This window comes from Protopterus annectens, chromosome 2.part0 (genome assembly GCF_019279795.1).
Source record: "Protopterus annectens isolate FY-2018-M chromosome 2.part0, PAN1.0, whole genome shotgun sequence".
NCBI lineage: Eukaryota > Metazoa > Chordata > Ceratodontiformes > Protopteridae > Protopterus > Protopterus annectens.
The window spans coordinates 1,350,131,176-1,350,153,721 of NC_056728.1; the positions used below are offsets into that span (position 1 = coordinate 1,350,131,176).

A 22,546-nucleotide genomic window follows, 5' to 3' on the forward strand; every position below is an offset into this window, starting at 1 on the left:
TTTAGTTGAAGACTTTAGTTCTGAAACTTGAAAATGAAACTTTCAGGAGTCAGCCGACCGGCACTTGCGAACTGCTTCTGCTTCGGGCACCACATGGCAAGAAAGACTGATTTAATGACGTTGGCTGCATGTTTTATACCCCCGAGGACCTGACGTCACAGAAGAGGAGACAGCAACCGACACAGGACCCAAGACTTTGTTAATCAGGCCGACTAAGGGCTACTGCAAGCAGATAACCCAAATGTGATGACTGCAACAGTGAACCGAACAGTGGACCGAACCACAAAAGGAGGGGGAGTATCAATATTCATCAAAGATACCCACACCTCCAGGTTGATAGCACAGCACGAAGCATCGGAGACTATCCATGTGCAACTAACAGTGGGTAAAACTGCCTTCCAGTTTATAGGCTGCTACAGACCACCCTCCCAAACCCAGGAACCCCACTCGGCCTTCCTGAGAACACTGGAAAATATGAAGGTCTCTCCAAACACCATTATATTGGGCGACTTCTCCCAAACATAGACTGGGAGCATTACTCTAGCTCCAACACCCTAGCCCAAAGGTTCCTAGAATTTATAAACTCAAATGTTATGAAACAACTTGTTACCACTCCCACAAGAGAGGAAAACATACTGGACCTGATCACCAACATGGGGACTCTATGCTCCAGACCAGAAGTGTATCCCTCACTGGTAAGATCAGACCATAAACTAATCTCAGACCATAAACTAATCTCACTGGATATTCACTTCCTGAACCCCACCCCCTGCCCAGAAAACCACAGTGAAAAACTTCTCTAAAGCAAATTTCACACTCCTCAAAACTGAGGTGGAATCCTTCAAAGCCCCTGGGCCTGTGGAAAATATGGCCCAGACCGCAGAATCCTTTATAAACGCATTCTATGAACACCTTCAGGAATGCATGGATCATGCAATCCCAAATAAAACCAAGACCCAATCCTCCAAAGGCAGACGTCCTGTCTGGTGGACCCCAGACTTAAACTATACAATAGGAGGAGGAAGCTACTACACGATAAAGCAAAATCCCAAAAAGGGAGGCATCTCTGATCAGTATTAGCAAAAAAAACTACGGGCACTCATAAAATCGCCTAAGGCCAGCTTCGAGAGAAAAATTGCATAGCCAAGGATAATCACAATGCTTTCTTTAGTTATGTTAGGAACATGGGTGGGAATTCCCAAATATGCTCAGAATTAGTCCAAAATGACAAAAAATACATCAAACCCAGAGACATTGCCAACATCCTAGTTGACAGGTTCAGCGCAAACTTCTCCCCACCCCCTCCCCACCAAAAGGGCAAATATCTATCCCAGCAGAGTGCTACCCCCCTGACATCTCAGATGCTCAGGTAAGAGCCGCCCTCTCCAAAGCAAAACGCACAACATCAATGGGACCAGACGGTGTCCAGGGCTGCGTCCTACATGAACTCCAAGAAGAGCTAAACCCAAACATAAAACTACTGTTCAATCTCAGCCTTACTACAGGATATGTACACAAAGAGTGGTGTACAGCAACAGTGGTCCCTCTCCACAAAGGTGGTGCCTCAACGGATCCTGGAAACTATCGCCCCATAAGCCTGACTAGCTTGGTCTGCAAAGCTATGGAAAGGATCATCATGGACCTCATAAATAAAGATATTGGGGACCTACAGACACTGGATCCTACCCAGTTCGGCTTTGTTAAGGGCAGATCCTGCCTCTTAAACCTGGTCGATTTCTTTTGAAACAGTCACCAAGGCCATTGACGAGGGGGAGGTGGTCCACACAGCCTACCTGGACCTCGCAAAAGCCTTCGATACAATACCCCACTTGGGCATTATAGATAAGCTCACCAGCTTAAATATAAACCCCTATGTCACTAGATGGGTTGCAAACTGGCTCAAGGACAGAACCCACATGGTTAGAATTGCTGGAGCCATGTCAGACTCCAAACCAGTTACAAGTGGCGTCCCACAAGGCTCAGTTCTGGGACCTCTCGTTCGGTATACATTTCTCGGAGGTACAGGCCAACACGGAAGGACTGTGGCTGACCAAGTTCGCAGATAACTGCAAACTGGGCACCGTAATAGACTCTCCAGCTGACACAAGCATCCTCCAAAAGGGCCTCATAGAAACAGACAACTGGTGCCAGAGCCATGGCCTCAAGCTTAATGCCAAAAAGTGTATAGTCATCCCCTTTGGCAAAAACAAAGTGCCCACAAATTACCACATAGGTGGTAATCCATTAAGTACAGAAGACGTAATTAGGGACCTGAGGACCCAAGTTGATAGCAATCTCTCATTTGACGACCACGTGGCCAAAGTGGTTAGAAAAACATTTTATATAGCCCACCTAATCATGAAGGGATTCACATCTAGATCAGGGGAGGTCATCGTGCCTCTTTACTCATCCCTCATCAGGCCCATAATCGAGTACAATGCCCCTTTTGGGATGTACCTTACCAGACACCTGCAGCAACTGGAAAGACCCCAAAAGTACCTCACCAAGAGGATCAAAGGGCTCAAACAGATGCCATATGCTGCCCGGTTAAAGAAACTCCAGCTCTACTCAGTGGCATACTGCCTGCTCAGAGGCGATCTGTGGCCGACGTATAAAGCCATGTCCAACCCGGAATTAATGGACATGCTGCACCTCAGAAAATCCAAATCCCATCGAGCTACACACTCGAGAGACTTGAACCTCAGCATTGAAATAAATAGGACATGCTGGAGGGACAGATTCATAACCCAGAGGCTTCCTTCACTCTGGAATAAAATCCCAGTCCAGGTTAGGCAGAGTCCCTCATTGACTCTCTTCAAGAGGAATCTTGATGAGTGGATGGGAGATTGTAGGTTTACCCCGGGTATCACTTCTGTGTCACTGTTAGACAGAGGCACAGTATACTAACCTCGAAAAAGGGCATAGCAAAATTAATTTAAAATGGGTGGCGAAAGCCAAACACACTCTGGCTAGGCTTATAAATGCCCTAGGGCAGCTATCCTAGTATGAACCTATGAACCTATGAAACATGAAGAACATCAGATTATTAGCTACGTCAGAGGTTTTGTGACTGATGAACATTTAAATAAATGTGAGCGCAAATGGCAGTTATTATTTAATGCAACAGCATTTCTGGGTCTCGATGACTCAGTGTCCATCAATCCAATCTTAAAGCTTTATAATGCTTTTTTTTAAGTTTTCTTTTATTGTTTTTAACATTGGATTAATTAAATTACTAAAAGGATTTTATTGGAGGTTTTCAACCATGTGACAGAGTGAATAGCATTTAAAATATGGTAATTAACTGATTTGTTCTAAGGACGCTCCTTAGTAATAAGCTGGAATGAAAGTGCTTAACCTCTCTGTAATAAATTATTTGTTTTGGAAGTACATTTCCAAGTAATTTTTGGGCAGCACAGGTTCTGCAAGTCTTCATGTTGGGTTTTACCTGTATGATTCCTTGTTTGTCTTTTATAAATGAAAATAAACCACACTGACACAATCTCAGTTGCAAACATTATACATCACAAATCATGCTGACACAACTATAGCTGCAAACGTTATACATCACTCATAATATACATTCAGTCATTGTCAGTCAACAATTACATAGCTCATTCAATTCCTGCATTCTTTTAAACCTCGTTCCTCCTCTGCTTGTATTTTTTTCTTATGTAATTTACTCCTACCTTTTTCTAAATATCCCAGTTCCAGTTATTTTACCTCTATTACTATCTCTGTTACTTCTAGTAAAGTTGGTTTAGACTTTGATTTCCATTTTGTAGTAATTGCTTTTTTTGGCAGACATAATAGACTCAGCAAGGCCTTACTATGTCTAGGCAATTCCAATTCTGTATCATAGCTAAAAAAAAAAAAAAAAAAAACTTCCTTAGTTACACCAATGTGCTCACCGAGCATCTCCGACAGAGCAGTCTGCAAGGAATCTTTAAAGTCCGCTAGGGAAAAATTCTTTGGAGTCTACTTAGGGTATAAAAATACCTATGTAAACACTTCCAAGCAAAGAACCTAAATCTTTTAGATGCTATTGCATATTTGGAGACATACATATACCCCCATTGTTTCTTTGTGAATTGCTTATCCACTCTCTTCCCAATCCTAACTTCCTCTGATTCTTATAGTTTTCATGCAATATCTTATATGGTCCACTAATTACTTCTTTCTTAATGGCAAAGTCTATTCTAGATTCTACTAAAAACTCTACCAGTGCTGATCTTTCATTTATCACCCCGTATTTCTTTCTCTTTGCCTATACTCTGTTATCAATCCCTGATAGGGAAGGCAATCTCTAACCTACAGTCCAAATAAGTTAATGGCATCTTCCCATTCTATTACCTTTCCCTATGTACTTATTTACTCCCAATACCACGGTTCCCTTTTGACACCTTTCTCTACTAAATTCCAGCCCCCTCTTGCTTACTTGTCTGTATCTCTAATTGCATTTATCCCTATTGGCAGAATCTTTCTACATTCCCATGTTGGCTTAGTTCTTAGAATACTTCGCTATTTTGTGAATATAATATTTTGTATGATTTTTGTTATTCTCCTTAAAGGTCTGCTTCTAAAATACCAGTCTCTCCTTGTTTTGTGAGCTTCCCCATTTCATCATCTCTTTTCACTTTGAATTACAGTTTTCTGCTTGTGCGGTGTATAGGATCCTTAACTGTGTTGCTCTGAAATACCCCTTCAAACTGAGTAATCCCAATCCACTCTGGCCTATTGAAAGAATAAGCTTATCCCACTTGACTCTTGCTGTCTTCCCCTCCAAGATAAAATCCTTCAGCTCTATTAATTGCTATCCACAGCTTTTCCTCTGGTTGATAAAAATATGCCTAACCTGTATACAAGACTAAAGGGACTAAACACTTGAACTGCTTGTATCTTACTATCAATATCCATATAACATTATCTTATTTGTATTATACATGTTTCACACACAGTTAAAAGTTTAAAATATTCAACAAGAGAGAAAGATACGAGTAAGCAATCAACGTCAGTAAGTACAGCAATTACAATATAGGGTACATTATGAACACTTGTTTCTAGGTTTAGATTTACAGCATTCATAAATTTGGCTGGGGTAATAAAGATGCTAGTAGTACTTGTAAGGTACAGAATAATGCTGGTAAGTAGAGGTAGGGCAATTGCAGTGCATGATAGAAGAGAAGATCGCAAAGTACCATAGAATGGCAAAAAATACATGCAAGAATACGGAGTCAAAAGAAGCATGTATTGAGTACAGTGGATGAGCGAGAAGGTTTAACATAGTGGTTTTCAATCTTTTACACTTGGGGACCAGTGAAAATAGGAGAATTATTTCAGGTATCAGTAAGCAAGCAATAATTCCCAACAGAGTGTGTGCTATTGTGGAAATAACGGCCACCCAGGGTTGTTCTCAGACCCAATGCCACATGCAATCATACCAGCAGAAAGAGTTAATCCTGACAAAACTGTGGCAGAAGGGCAAAGTGTTAAAACTTAGAGACAGTAGCGTGTTTGTGGAAAATGATTATTCACTGTATACCAGGCAGAACAGAAGTAAATTTATCCCAGCAATCAGGGAAGGTCCAGAGGCAGGTGTGAGATTCCAGTTACTGTATCCAGCTTGTCTTGAGAATATTTTTTCTCCTCAAAGATCAAAGTCAATTTTTAATACAGAACAGGCTAAGGAGGAAATAAAGTTTGCCCAACAAAAAGTGAACCATCAAACAAAAAGACACTCTGCTTCTCATTCTTCTGAGACTTTGCCAGTGAAACCTTTTCCAATGTTCCAAAGGAAAATGCTTGAGAAACAAAAAAAAAGCACAGAAGTTGACTAGAAAAATCGGTAGTACCTTGGATTTGAATCAAGAGTCTGGGAGTGGGTGATGGAGATGAACAGAAGACGACCAGCAACACTGACATTAGTGAATAACTGTGGGACTATAAAGTATCAATCACATTTCTGAAATATGGCTTTCGAGAAAAAGTGGATAAGAAAGATTGGACTTTTTACTTTGTTAAAGGAAAACTCCATTCTAGAACTAAAATAACATTTTTTTCACTCTATCTTTGTTTCGTAACATATTTTATCACCTCAAAATCACTCTAAGTTCAACAGGAATTGAGAGTCCCCTCCCCCCACACTACTGCAGAGGTGTTAAAACTGTCACTGCACTGAGAGACCCTTGCAGAATCAATTCCTCAGACTACAAAAGAAAACTGAACAAAGACCTGCAATTTAGTTACTTTTTTGGCTGTGGCTGGATAAGTTCTAAGTATAATGTAAAACAAGGTCTGAGCCAAACATAAATGAGGGTGACTGAAGACAAAAAAGAAGCAATCCTTTTACATAAGGTAAAGAAAATAACAGTGACCCACCAAAATCTCACTATAGATTGATTTTGAGGTGTTAAAATAGGTCAGGAAACAAAGAGTGAAAAACATTTTTTCTTTAGTTCTAGGGTGGAGTTTTCCTTTAAATGCATTGGGGGGAGATTTGAAGGTACATATCCCACCATGTCATTATTGTTTAGAAGGACACAAAGGAAATGAACAAAAGTAACCAAGTAAATCAAATTTTGTTCTTAACTATATTTGTATAAAACATTTCAGGATATAGCATTTTCAGTGATTGTTGATGGTTATAAAAATACTATACACAAGTACTTTTTTTCATTTTTAGTTTTAAGTAATGAAGGACATTACAACATAAAAAGAGAAGGCGGCCAAACAAAATCCTGTTTAAGTTAATATGCTGTAATCTTGGGCTGTTGGGTTGGGGTGCAAGTAAAGTTGAGACGTTTTCCCTTAGTTTTGCATAAATTGATGTCTGGATTAATGCCCCTGGCTTAATCTAATAACTATTTTTGTGTGTGTAAGCATTTAGGCATTACAAATTAGGAGAACACTGTGAATGTTATGAATAGTTTTCCTTTAACAAATAAATGTTTAGTGTGAGTTGAGAAGTCTGCAGCTGACACCAGCATTAAATTCTGTTCTTATGTTTCCATGGAGACAAGCTGACTGCAAGTATAGGCAGTAAATCTCAAGAGGTCTGGACTTTGCTTGATGAGGGAATCATACAATTAAAAGGTACAGGGACAAGGAGCTTGGTCAAATAAAATCTGAAATTATTAGAAGTGAATAAGAGATAGCCTTCCTGGTACCTAAAGACTTCACTGCATTTATTAGAACAGTGTACAATTTAGTTTTCATAAAAGATAGCCAGTGCACTTTTTCTTAAAGCTAAAGGTTGATGTTTTCTGAAAGCATACTGGCTGTTTTTCATATCTGGTAGGGGAAGAATAAAGATAAAACAAGAATAGACTATTAGTGATTAGGCTCAATTACTAATGGTTAGGACAGGAGGAGATAAAAATGGTGATATACACCAATCCACAGGAAAGTATCCAGGAATAGTTGGTATTCATGTGGAAGCTAGGAGGGAAAAACTTATAAAGATCTGGAAGGCTTGAACTATTTTAAGAGGAGGGAAAACACCAACATTCTGGAAGAAAATGGTGGTGGCTGTAATACCTAAAGAGGGCAAAGACCCATCAGATCTGGCTTCATACTGGCCCATTTCAATCCTAAACCATGATTATAAAGTTTTGTCTACAATGGCTAAAAGAATGGCAAAGGTGATGTGAAAATTGATAGATATGGATCAATGTGGTTTTGTGGAGGGGAGGCAAACATATGACAACATTAACAGAACACTAATGCTCTAGAGGGAAGCAGAATGTAAGAAAATACCAATGTTGCTGGGGAGTATTGATGCAGAGAAAGCATTTGGCAGAGTACACTGGCAGCTTATGAGGGCAACTGCATTCTCTGATAAAATTATAAGGTTCATTAGGAGGATATATGAGGGATCAAGGTGAAAATTAAAGTGGATGGCTTCCTCTCTGATGATTTCTGTTTGAGCAGAGGAACCAGGCAGGGATGTCATCTTTCCCCTTTATTTGCATTATATTTAAAACCAATGGCAAAGAAAATACGGGACTCAGAAATTCAAGGATATAACTGGTATGATACTCAGGAAAAGCTGGCTCGATTTGCAAATGACATTATTTTATACCTGATAAAAACAGAAAAAAAACATTTCAGTGTTGTAGAACATTTTGAGGCAGTTTCAAATCTTTTCAGAATACAAAATTAATGAAGCTAAAACAAAGGCAATAGCTGTAAATTATGTACCACACACAAATTGGTTCAGCAATATCCATATTTAGGGAGACATGATAAAAATGGAGTATGTAGGAGTTTGGATTAAAAATGATTCTAGTGTGTCAGTTAAGGATATGTGGAGAGAGACTTAACAAAAGATAATACAAAAACTGAGAAATTGGAAGCTCTGTTCTATGGATATGGATAGCAAGATACAAACAGCTAAAATGTTTTTAGTCCCTTTAGTTTTATACACAGGTCAGGCATATTTTTATCACCCACAGAAGCTGTGGATATCAATTAAGAGCGGAAGGTTTTATCTAGGAGGAGAAGGTGGCAAGAATCAAGTGGGATAAGCTGATTCTTCCAACAAAACAAGATGATTTGGGAATACCCGATTTGAAGGGGTATTTCAAAGCTACACAGTTAAGGCTCCTATATATAGAACAAGTAGAGACCTACAATTCAAAGTGGAAAGGAAGATGATGAAACAAGGGGGAAGCTCAAGAAACAAGGAGAGCATGGGATTTTGGATTCAGATCCTTCAGGAGAATAAAAATAACCATACAGATTATTATATTCATAAAGTAGTAGAAAGTATTCTAAGAACTAAGCCAACACGGAAATGGAGACGGGAAATTCTGCTGATAGGGATGACTGCAATTAGGGATACAAACAATAGGCAAGAGGGTGAATGAATTTATTGTAGAAAACTGGCAAAAAACCAAGGTATTAGGAGCAAATATTTAGACAGGGAAAGTTAGTAAAATGGGAAGCGGCCAAGAATTTACTTGAACTGCAGGTTACAGATTGATATCAATCCTTGACAGGAAGGGAAGAGTACAGGCAAAGAGAAAGAAATAGGGGATTCTAAGTGAAAGACAAGTACTAGTTGAGTTTTTTTTGTAGAAGACAGAACAGAATCTGCTGTTAAAAATGAATAATTAGTACACCATACAAAATACTGCATGATAATTATAAGTGTCAATCAGAGGAGGTTAGAAAGGATCGAGAAGAGAAGATTGGATAAGCAACTAAACATGAAACAATGGGGGATATATGTATGTCTCCCAAATATGTACCCAAGTCTAGAAGACGTATGATCTTTGCTTGGAAGTGTTGTGTGTGCATTTTTATACCCCAAACAGACTCGAAGAATTTTCCTCAGTTAGACTGCAAATGTGGGAGCTGTGATACAGAAGAAAGAGGTAACTGGGAACATATTTTTTGGGAGAGTAATGAGATGGCAGACTTTAAAGATTCCCTGCAGACGACTCCATCAGATACTGGAGCACACTGGTATAACTAAGGAAATTATTTTTTGAGCTATGATACAGAATCGGAATTGCCTAGACATAGTAAGGCCTTGTTGAGTCTAATTATGGTGGCTGCCAAAAAAGTTATTACTAGAAATAGAAATCAATGTCTAAACCAACTATACTAGAAGTAGTGAAATACAGTATTGGAGATAAAACTGGAACTGAGATTTTAGAAAAGGGTAGGAGCAAATTACATAGAAAAAAATAGGAATTGTATGAACAATACATGCAGAGGAGGAACAAAGTTTAAAAGAAGGCAGGATTTGAATGAGGTATGTAATGTTTGACAATGACTGGATAGATTACATGTTTAATATTTGCAACTAAAATTATTTCAGTATTGTTGGTGATGTACAATGCTTGCAACTAAAATTATGTCAACATGGTTTGTTTTCATTTATATAAATGTATGATTGCCTATGTCAAACTTGATAATTTAAGATTTTTCTTGTCTTAAAAAAAAGACAGTGTAAGTAGGAGCACAAGCCTTAATTTTAGGTTATGTAATATCTGTGGATGCAGCTGTCAGTTTGGAACAATTGTTCCTACCATTAGGGTTAAACTTAATTATTTGAAGATGTACACAGTATTGCACATTTGTTTTAAGTTAATAGTTTATGGGGAGTTTGGATTTTGTTTGAGAGTTTTCAATAAAACAAATAGTTTCGCAAAATGTGATATAGGTTCAAATGAAGATAAGAAACAACTGTATAAAATAATCTGCCAAACATTAATGGGTGCATGCAACACAAAAGCTGGAAACAGACATTTAAAAAAGCTGTAATATAATAGGTGGGAATAATAACTTATCAGAATGGCTGCACTATCGATTATATTTTGGAGTATGAATAGCCTCACAGGTGTAGACAAAAATGTAAGAGTACTGTATTATATTAAAGAATGCAGAGCACAAACAGCAGTCCTATAACAGACAAACTTGGAAAAAAATGAGCATGTGAATTTGATAACGAAAGGACTTCAGGACAGATATACACCAGAATATTAGGGACAAAGGAACTGGGGGATACTTATGCTAATTGCAAGAGGAGTTCCAATACTGATACAGAGAAACAAGATAACAATGGTAGATTTGTGGTAGTAAGGGGGTACTGGCAGGGGGAGGTGGTTTACATTGGCACATATTTGTATTTACTTAAAACTGCCATTACAGAACTTAAAATCTGGGAAGAAATAATCGCTTTTCAGCTGGGAGTATAACTTATAGGTGGGCACTGGAACTTGATCTGCAACAATGATGCATCTAGGGGACACATAATGGAGAATATAACAAAAGAGGGTAGATTTCTGAAGAAATTTATGAAAATCTTTGGTATAGAAGACCTGATCCAGTAGTACAAACTTGACAGATAATTTACATATTCCCCAAGGTACAATAACAGGGCTAGACTAGATAGAAATTATATTTCACAGGAAAATGTGCATTTAATTGAAAGCTTCAACATACATCCAATAATTATTCAGGTCGTGCGCCAACAACTAGGAAAAAATGCAGGGTAATTAAGCAAAAGTGAAACACTAGCATTTCCCCATCTATCTGTTAAAGAGACAAAGTACGGAATAGGTAATAGAAATTATTCAAGACTTAATAGGAAGACAGAAATTTCTTCAGATGTTATAGCTAGTGAGTGGGATAAAATGAAAATGGAGGTTAAAAATACAGTAGAAAAAAAAGATGCAACTGCAGAGTGCTAAGATAAAATAAAGGAGTATATGGATAATATGCACACATTTAGAAAGATTGCCGTTAACCATCTAATAGCCTCAGAGCACAATCTTTTAGCACAGTGACTTAGGTAACAGAAGGAAAAAAGAGCTGTTGCCAAACTTGGGGATCATATAACAGCAACCAGAGATCCTGTATAGGTATTAGAGATATTTCGGAAATGTTATGAAAATTTCTGTAAAAGTAGAGAAATATGGAAATAAAGAAAGGGCACAAATTAAATTTTTTATGAAGACTTAAGTATGCCAAGGTTAGAGGTAGATGAGGCAACAATTAAAAGTTAAGATAGGAGGAAAGGATATAGAAATGGTGACTTACAATCAATATGCAGGAAAGTCACCAGCAATAGACTATTCCTGTGGAAGTTTGGAAGATCTGGCCAGTTTTATCAGTATTTTAAAAGGAGGGGCAGCATCAACATCAAGGAAGAAATGTGTGCTGGTTGTAATATCTAAAGATGGCAGACCCATCAGATCCAGCTTCATACAGACCCATTTGAATTTTAAACCACGATTAAAGTATTTATGTCTGTAATACCTAAAAGAATGGCAAAGGTGATGCCACAATGTATAGCTATGGATCAATGTGGATTTGTGTACGCTTGGCAAACACTAGACACTATTAAAAGAATGATGATGCTCCATCAGGAAGGAGAATGCATGAAAATACCACTGTTGGTGGTGGGTCTTGATGCAGGTAAAAGCAGTCGACACGCTGGGATTTTATGGCAATGCAGGCATTTGGATTCCCGGATAAAATTATAAGGTTAATTAGAAGAGTATATGAGTGACTGGAGAAACAAAAGAGGGCAGGGTTCATCTCTTGACATATTGTGTCTGAATAGAAAAACAGGCAAGGGTGCCTTCTTTCCCCTTTATTTGCTTTACATTTAGAGTCACAGGCAAAGAAAATCAGGGACTCAGAAATTCAAGGATATAATTGGTATGACAATTAAAAAAAAGTTGTCTTTTTTTTTTTTTTTTTGCAGACCAGATTATCTTGTGCCTGATAAAACTGGAAAAGCACATTTCAATTTTTTGAGACGGTTTCAAGTCTTTTGGGGATATAAAATTAATGAAGATAAAACTAAGCTACATATCCACACAAGTTGGTTCAGCAATACATGCATTTATGGAGACATAATAAAATGAAATATTTAGGAGTAGTGGTTAAAAAGGATTCTGTTATGGCAGCTAAGCATATGTGGGAGGAGACTTAACAAAAGATAATACAAACTAAAACTGGAAGCTCTTGTTTATGGATATGGATAGGAAGATAAAGCAGTAAAGACTGTTTTTAGTCCCTTTAATTTTACATACAGGTCACCCCCTCCTCCAAAATTTATTCTGCATGTATTGTTCCCACAACTTCCATTTTCTTCTACATCATTTGCCCCTACCCTTTTCTAAAGATCAAACTTCCAGTCCTTTTATCTGTTACACAATATTTTAATACTTCAAATACTGTTGGTTTAGTCTGACTTCCATTTTCTAGAAATTGCTTTCTTGGCAGCCACCAGAATTACACTTAAGTCCTTACTATGTTCTAGGCAATTCAGATCCTATATCCCAGTTCAATAAAGTATTTCATTAGTTACACCCATCGGGTCATCCAATATTTCTGACCGAGTACTCTGTAGGAAATTTTTAAAGTCTGCCAACTCATTACACTACCAAACATACGTTTCCAGTTACCCCTCCCCCCCATCACATCTTCAACATTTAGCATCCACCAGAGGAAACATTCTTTTGGAGTCTGCCTGGGATATAAAAGCACCAATGCTAACACTTCCAAGCAAAGATCTTAAACCTTCTGGACTTGGTTGCATACTTGAGAGCCATACATGTGTCCTATCATTGTTTTCTTGTAAATTGCTATTTTAGTTTCTCTTCCCAATCTTTCTAACCTCCTCTGATTAATTCCTATTGTTACCATGCAATATTTTATATTCCACATTAATTATCCATTTTTAACAGTAGCTTCTGTTCTAAATTCAACTAAAATTCTACCAGAGCATGTCTTTTACTTGACATTCCCCTATTGCTTTTCTCTTTGCCTGTACTCTGAGATCAAGCCCTGGTAGAGAAGATGGTCTCTACCCTGCAGTCTAAATGTTTTTTTTTGGCACCATCCCACTCTTTTCTGCTTGAATTCCAATATCATTTTTTCCCAATAAACATTTATTAAATTATCACGTTGGACATAGGCAATCTTACATTTATATAAATGAAGAACAAACCTAGACATCTCTTTAGTTGCAAACATTATACAACTCTTACAATCGTCATCAGTTAAGTATCATATGGCTCATTCAAATCCTGCCTCTTAAACCTCGCTCCTTCTCTGCATATACTGTTCCCACTATTCCCATTATTTCCTATGTAGTTTGTTCCTTCCCTTTTCTAAAGATCCCAATTCTAGTTGTTTTATCTGCTACTATATTCACTACTTCTAATAAAATTGGTCTAGACTTTAATATCCATTTTTAGCAATTTCTTTTTCAGCAGCCACCATAATTAGACTCCGCAAGGATTTACTATGTCTAGGCAATTCCGATTCTGTAACATAGCTCAATAAAGTCATCTCCCCAGTCGGTCCAATCCGCTCAACCAGCATCTCTGACACAGCAGTCTACAGGGAATCCTCAAAGTCTGTCAGCTCACTAAACTCCAAAAAAAATTTTCCCAGCCACCTCTTTTCTGCTCGTTACACATCCAACATTTGCTATCCACCTGAGGAAAAATTCTTTGGAGTCAACTTTGGGTATAAAAAAATCCCTATATAAACACTTCCAGGCAAAGATTCTAAATCTTCTAGACTTTGTTGCATATTTGGGAGATGCACATATATTCTCCCACTGTCTCTTCGTGAAGTGCTTATCCAATCTCTCTTCCCCAGTCCTAAGCTCCTCTGAATTATTCATATAGTTATCATGCAATATTTTATATGCTCTACTAATTATTCCTTTTTTTAACGGCAGCTTCTGTTCTAGATTTTATTGAAACTCTTCCAGCGCTAGTCTTTCATTAAAGAAATTCCTATTTCTCTCTCTTTGCCTTCCCACTCAAGGATTGATAGATTATAGGCAATCGCTATCCTACAGTCCAAATAAATTCTTGGCCTCTTCCCACTCTATTACCTTTCGTTTTCTAGATATTTGCTTCCAATACCTTGGCTCCTTTGCCAGTTTTCTCCAATAAATTCCACCCCCTCTTGCCTATTATCTGTATCTCTAACCACAGTCATCCATATCTGCAGAATCTCTTTTTTCAATTTTCATGCTGGTTTAGTTCTTAGAATACTCCCTTCTATTTTATGAATATAATACTCTGTACGATTTTTGTTGTTCTTAAGATTCTGCATCCAAAATCCCAATCTCTCCTTATTTCTTGAGCTTCTCCCTGTATCACCATCATTCCTTCCCACTTTGAATTATAGTTTTCTACTTATGCTATACATAAGAGCCTTAACTGTGTTACTCAAATACCCCCCCTCAAATTGGGTAATCCTTGTCCACATTGTTCTATTGAAGAATCAACTTATCCCACTTTACCCTTGCTATCTTCCCTTCACAGATAAAATCCTTCAACTCTTTTTTTAATTGTATCCACAGCTTCTCTGCTGTTTGAAAAAAAATATGCCTCACCTGTGTATAAGACTAAAGGAACTAAAACATTTTAATTGCTTGTATGTTAGTATCCACATCCATACAACAAAGCTTCCAGCTTCTCATTTTTTGTATTATCTTCTGTTTGGTCTCTTCTCACATATCCTTAGCTGCCACAACAGTAATTTCTAATTCATATTCCTAAATACTTCATTTTATCATGTCCCTATAAATATCGATATTGTTGGACCAATTTGTGTGCCGGTACATAATTTACCACTATTGCCTTTGTTTTAGCTTCATTAATTTTGTATCCTGAGAATATATGAAATGGTCTTAAAATATTCCACAACACACATATATAAAATAATATCTGCAAATAGAGCTAGATTTTCATACCAATTATATCCTTGAATTCTGAATCCCTTATTTTCTTTGCCAATGGTTCTAAATATAATGCAAAGGGGGAAAGCGAGCAACCCTACTTGGTTCCTCTACTTTCAATCATAAGCTGTCAGAGAACCTCACCCACTTTAATTTTCGCCTCCGATCCCTTATATATACTCCTAATTAACCTTATAATTGTACCAGGGAAAGCAAATTATTCCAATGCCCTGCTCATGAAGTCCCAAGTCTACTCTGTCAAATGCTTTCTCTGCATCAAGACCCACCAATAACAGTGGTACTTTCTTACATTCTGCTCCCCTCTGGATCATCAATGTTCTGTTAATATTGTCAAACGTTTGCCTCCCCTCCACAAAACCACACTAATCCATATCTATCCATTTTTGCTATGGCTTTTGCCATTTTTTAGCCATTATAGACAAACACTTAATAATCATGGTTTAGTATTGAAATGGGCCTATATGAAGCTGGAGACGATGGATCTTCACCCTGTAAGTATTACCGTTATCACCACTTTCTTCCCAGATGCTGGTACTTCTCCTCCTCTTAAAATACTTATCAAATTCACATTTTCAGTTCTTTCCAGGTGTCTCCTATAGCATACCTATTTGCATTCGACATTTTTTTTTAATATAGTTCACTACTCTTTCCTTTTTATATTTATCTGCAAGAACATTCAGACTGAAAGACATTACAGAAGGCATCATTTTTTATAGAGTTATTATTACCACCTTTTTGTTAACTGTCTAGTTCCAACTTTTATGTTACATGCATAAACCGCTCGGGCAGGTTGGTCTTTTATACTGTTGTTTCTTGTCATATCCATTTGAGCCTATGCCACATTTTATATAACTTTTTTTTAAAAGCCGTCAAACAAAACAAAACCCCCTAAAACCTATCAACTTAACACACAAAACTATGTACACCTTCAAATATTGAAGTTCTTGCTTCCTAATAAGAACAAAAGATATACGTTGATTGCCACACAAACAGGCTAGAGTTAACAAAAAAAGAAAGGTTAGTCATGCTAAGACGCATGGTACAGCCTGTGCTATTTGATTTTGTCTATCTTTATAGCTCTCCCAGCAATTTCTCTATCAAAAACTGTCTTCTAGTGGCATGCAAACCAGACAAAAAATTGCTAAGGATACCTTGTTCACCAGAAAAAAAGCCTTACAATATTCTTTTTCATTTACATGCATTGTAATAAACTTGTTACTGCATAACGCCTAGGGTCTTAACCCAGTCATTTCTCTATGCAAAATTGGGGGAAAAAAAAACACAGATTTTTTTTTTTTTTTTTTTTTACAATGCAGTGCCTACATTTCTTAAAACTGAAGAAAAAGAGAGAAGGGAGAAAAAGAAAAGACAAAAGCACCTGTTTATATTACTATTCCCATTACATTTAAAAAAAAAACCTGGGAGAACTTTACTTCATGCCTAATTGATTTGGTCTTATCTTTAAAGCTTGCCCAGCTGGGAAACCCCTGACTGCTTCCAGAGAACATTATGTCCTAGCCAATTTTTCTTTTCTTTTTTCCTCAGCCAATCCCTTTCCACCAGACTGTCTCCAGTTTCTCTATCAGATTGTTTCCATGGAAACATGAAGACCAGCTGCAGAACTGCTACTAAGCATACATGCATTTGCTAGAAAAAAAGCCTCAAAATATTCAATATTCTTCTTCAATTACTTGCTCTCTCTTAAAACTAATCAATCTAGGATCCTTAATCTAGTAATTTCCCCATGCAAGAATGAGAAAAAGCACACTAATTTTAACTTTTTCATTTATTTTTAACCAGGCTTTAACACTGCATTGCCTATATTTTTCAAAACTGTACAAGGAGAGAGAGAGAGGGGAGAAAAACAAGAGAGCACCCATTTACAAACCCCATAACACTTAAAAATAGCATGCAAAGAAAACCATATACCGCAAATACAGTACTATTAAGAAAAGAAACTTCCCTCCCTAAAGCATTTTCCGAACATGAATGACATGGAAGTAGGGAATACACGAAGTCCCCCCACAAGTTCAACAAATTTTGAAAAAGACCAATATTTCCAGATTGTTCCGTCATATTTCAGAAATATAATTACATTGTTGTTGTTGTGTGTCTTTCGGCTTTTCCCAGTTAGGGGTCGCCACAGCGGAACTCCGGTCCGCTAATGATTGGCAGTTGGTTTTTATGATGTCAAGTTGCCAGCCTGATGCCAAACCTTCAACGAAGGCACACCCATTCAACGCATGTTTTTCGAACGCCCACTCGACCGCGGGGAGGACATGCAGACTTCCACACAGAAGGCACTCCCAACCCTAGCCGAGAATCAAACGGGAAAACCTCTTGCTGTGAGGCAACAATGCTACCGCTGCACCACCATGGAAGTTAAATATAATTACATATAATACTAGAAGAATCGAGAGTACATTGGAAAGGAAGCAGAGACAGGATTTGGGTGGGATTACAAAATATAATTACATTGTAATCCCACCCAAATCCTGTCTCTCGATTCTTCTAGTCAACTCTCATGCTACTTTCCTTCTCTCCAACATCTTCTGCTGAAATACTGGAAAAAGTTTCATAAGGGGTAACAATGTCTGTGGTCTATTACCAGAAGAACAAGAAACTGAATCTCCTGTTTAACGGTTCACTTTTTGTTGGACAGACTTTTGTATTCCCTCTTCAGCATGCACTTCATCAAAAAATGATTCTGTCTCTCCAGGGGAGAATACCTTAAAGACAGCTGGATAAGCAGTTTAAATCTCACACCGGAGTCTCGACATCCCCCGAATAGTGGAATGGATTTACTCTCCTTTTCTGCCTGGTGTACAATGAGGAATCATTTTCCACAAACACACTGTGGTCTCCCACTTTTAGTATTTTGTCCTTCTGCCACAGTTTTGTCAGAGTCAACTCCTCCTGCTGGTAGGCTTGTATCTTTACTACTAAAGGCCTAGGGTTACTTTCTTATAGCTAGGTCTGGAGCACATACATGATGTACCCTTTTTCAACAACTCCTGCTGTGGAATACCAGTCCAGTTTATTTGTGCTTTCATAAAATTAATGCAGTCTTTCCTTCCAGTTTCTCTGGTACAGCTGAAAATCTCAGGTTTTCCAACATGTGCTGGCCTCTAATTCTATTATTTTTTGAAACATCTCTTCCTGAGCAGTTTCATATTGAGCTAGCCTTTTCTTCATTTCGACTTCTGATTTTTGCAGCTTTTAACTGAATATCTGTTTAAGGCTTCTTCCATTTTATCCATCCTTTTGTTGCTTGTGTTGATGTACTCAGTGTTTTATTTTAAACCAGGTCTGTAAGCAGTTATCTTATATCTTCCTGTAGGTAGGTTGCATTGATTTTTGCTGAACAGCTGGAAAAAACTTTCCCTAGTCAATGTTTCTTCCTCACTTTTTGTAGCCGATTTTTTCCAGATCTTCTGTACTCCTTTATTCCACACATCCAGGCAGTGCACTTACTAGCCAGTTACTGAAATTTACCCATAAACACAAGTCTACTGGCCTTCTCTACTGAGTTTCTGTTTTCACACTGGGAAAGCTAGAAACAAGCTGTTATTCAATGTGCAGACATCTTGGAAGTTCCCATTTGCTCTCCATACTTTGGTTCCTTTGCCATTTTTCTCCAGTAAATTACAATCCTCCTGCATATTTTCTACACTTCTACTTGCAGTCATCCCTGTAGGCAAAATCTCCTTTTTTTCATTCTCATATTGGCTTAGTTCTTAGAATATTTTCTGTTACCTTATGAATATAATAGTCTGGTTATTAATTTTCCTTAAGGATCTGCAACCAAGGTCCCACTCTCTTTGTTGAGCTTCCTCCTTGCTTCATCATCCATTTCCACTTTGAATTATAACTTTCTGCTTGTATTATTTATACCAGCTTTAACTGTGTAGCTCTAAAATATCCCTTCAAATCAGGTAAGCCCAAACCATGTTATTCTACTGTAAGAATCAACATATCCCACTTAACTCGTGCCTTCTTTCCCTTCCAGATAAATTCCTCCAATTGTTGATTAAATATTGTTCACGAATTATCCTAGGATTAATAAAAGTACAGCAGACTCCCTCTTATGTGGCCGCTCTAACTGGCCATTAAACTTCTGCCATAGCCATAACAAAAGACAGAGAAGAATAGCACTTCTGCCTCCTCTAGGATAAGTAATGACAGACATTTGAGTTTGAGACATCATATTCTTTAGAAAAAATTATTGCTAACACAAATCCTGTTATTCTAGCTGATTTATAACCTAAAAATTCTATTTTGTATGCTTCTTCTGATTAACCAGCCATTCGTTTATCCAGCCTAAGGTCCGGTCCCAGCAAGACTGGATAAGAGGGGGTCTACTGTATGCCTGTCCGGTATACAAGACTAAAGGGACTAAATATTTTCACTGCTTGTATCTTACTTCTCATATCCATACGTAAGAGCTTCCAGTTTCTCAGTTTATCACATCTTTAGCTGCCGTAACACAAGCCTTTTTAACCCATACACCTAAATACTTCATGTTATGTTTACATAAATATGGGTATTGCTGAACCAATGCATGTGTGGGGTGTATAACTTACAGCTCTTTTTACCTTCCTTAATTTTATACCCTGAAAAGACTTGAAACTGCCTGAAAATGTTCTGTAACACAGATATCTTTTCCTGGATTTATCAGGTACAAAATAATATCTGCAAATAAAATCAACTATTCTTGATTACCATACCAGTTATATTCTTACATTTTTGACTGCCTTATTTTCTTTGCCAGTGGCTCTAAATATAAAGTAAACAAAGGGAAAGAGGACATCCCTGCTTGGTTCCACTGTTGAAACAAAACATATCAAAGAGGAAACTTACCATTTTAATTCTTGCTTCAAATCCTTCATATATCTTTCTAATTAACCTTATTATTGGATCAGGGAATACAAATGCTACTAATGCCCTACTCAAAATCCCAGCTTAGTCTGTCAAATGCTTTTTCTGTATCAAGACCCACCAACAACAAAGATATTTTCTTACATTCTGCTTCCCTCGGTCTCAACATTGTACTACTAATGTTGTCAAATGTTTGCCTCCCCTCCACAAAACACACTGATCCATATCTATCAATCATGGCAACATCGTTGCCATTATTACAGATAGAAAACACAAATAGTTTATAATTCAGATTTAATCTACATGGAGCTGTGTCTGAAGGATCTTTGCCATCTTTAGGTAACAGCCACCTCCTTTTAAAATAGTAAAGAAAATCTTCCAGATCTGTATCACTTTCTTCTCTTCTAATTTCCAAACTTCCACAGGAATACTATCTGTTCCTAGAGAAAAATCTAGAAGACTACTTATGCTTCACTATTTTTATCTCATTTCCTATTTTAACTGTTAGTAGTTGAGCCTCATCTACCTCTAACCTTGGCATAATTAAGTCTTCCATAAACATTTCCATTTGTACTCTTTCTTGATTTCCACATGTCTCTGCTTTATACAAACTTAAATAAAATTTCCGGAATATCTCTCAAACCTCTAAAGAGTCTGGTCATTGTTACAGATTCCTTAACTTTGGTGGCACCCTTTCAATATTCAGTTCCCCAAGTCATTGTGGTAAAACGTTTTTGTGCTCGAGTTGTCATAAATAGCTGCTTAACTGCAATCTTTCTAAGCCTCCTCTTGTTCTGTGAGATTCCCCTTATTCTGAAATACTTCAACTTTTGTCAGCCTCTCAAAGTGAAGTACAGTTGTGTAAAATCTTACCATAACAGTACATTATCCTTCTCTTCACTGTTGCAGTATTCTTAACCTTAGGGATCGCCTGCCAAGGGTAGTCCAATGTCTGGCCAGTATTCCAAAGCTTTTAGATCTTGTAAGCGGCATATGTCACATGTATGCTCCCTGCACACGTTGCAGGGCATAAAGGTGATATATGGACACAGTTACCCAGGACTGAATTTCCCCAGCAGAGAACAGTATCCACAAGACTCCACCCAGAAACAACTTCTTACACCTACCCAACATGGCTTCCACCCTGGCCATAGCACTATAACTGCCCTACTCTCCTTCCTAGAAACAGTCAACCAAACCAGAGATTATGGACTCCTAGTATCCACAGTACTCCTAGATCTCTCTAAAGCATTTGATACCATTTTCCACAAACACCTTCTCTATCATCTCTCCAACCTTCATCTCTCTCCAAATACTTTATCCTGTTTCTCTAGTTACCTGCTAGAAAGAGCTCAAGCAGAGGGATGGAAGAACCCCACCTCTTCCTTCTTACCAACCCCCAACCGGTGCACCTCAGGGATCAATCTCGGTCCTATGCTTTTCAACATTTTCATCAATACCTTTCACACTGCCATCCCTGACACAAAAGTTATCTAATATGCAGATAACCAACTTTAGTCTGTGCTGCCTCCAACATTCCTGAACTGCTGACTAAAACCCAAACTGCATTTTCTACCACTGAGAACTGGATGCACCAAAACCACCTCTCTCTCAACAAATCAAAAATATGACTTTTCCCTCCCTCCGGGACTTTCTCTTATGACAAAAATGCATTCAAAGTCCTTAGCCAAACCAACTCAGCTATAGAAGTGATCCCTTTTCCAAAACTTCTTGGTATTACTATAGACGAACACCTCAAGTTCGATATCCACATTCAACAAAATATAAAGAAAACCCACCAAAAATAAGGTATGCTTTATAGGAATAATCTCTCTCCAAATCCACAAGGTGTACCCTGGCAACTACTTTCCCTTCTGCCATCTTTATTATACAGAGCCCCTCTTCTAACTAATCTGACTTCTTCCATCACCTCTAAACTTGAAAATTGCTATAAGATATCTAAATTAGCCACCAAATCCCAAAACTCTACCCATCGTTGTCTTGCCCTACAATCTCTGAACTGGCTAGAACTCTAACCACCTAGACTACTTACAACTTACCACTGCTCACAAACTTGTATTTCACCCAGCTAAATGCCCAGCCCTAACAAACATCCTTCCCCCATACATCCCAAATAGAACACGGAGATCTGAACACCAAAACTTAATTTCTATCCACAACCCCAAACGACCTGCCGGCCAGCTTCTCCTCTCTCACTAGGCAAGAAATGGAACTCTCTCCCGCCCTCAATTAGGACTATATCAAACTCAGAAAACTTCAAAACCCAGCTTTTCTCATGCCTGTCATCCAAATGGAAATGTTCCTGCTTTCACTCTACCTAAATTCTATTAAGGAAATTCCCCAAGGAGTTCTTTATACTCCTTGTTCCTAACCTCTCTCTAACTCCTATTACTATTCTCCTAG

At 37.9% G+C, this 22,546-nt stretch overlaps 1 protein-coding gene across 1 annotated transcript in view; it reads right to left on the reverse strand.

The window, feature by feature from the left end:
- Positions 1 to 22,546, reverse strand: part of EXOSC9 (exosome component 9) — a 952,766-nt gene that overhangs the window by 233,698 nt on the left and 696,522 nt on the right. The gene's annotated exons all lie outside the window — the stretch shown is intronic.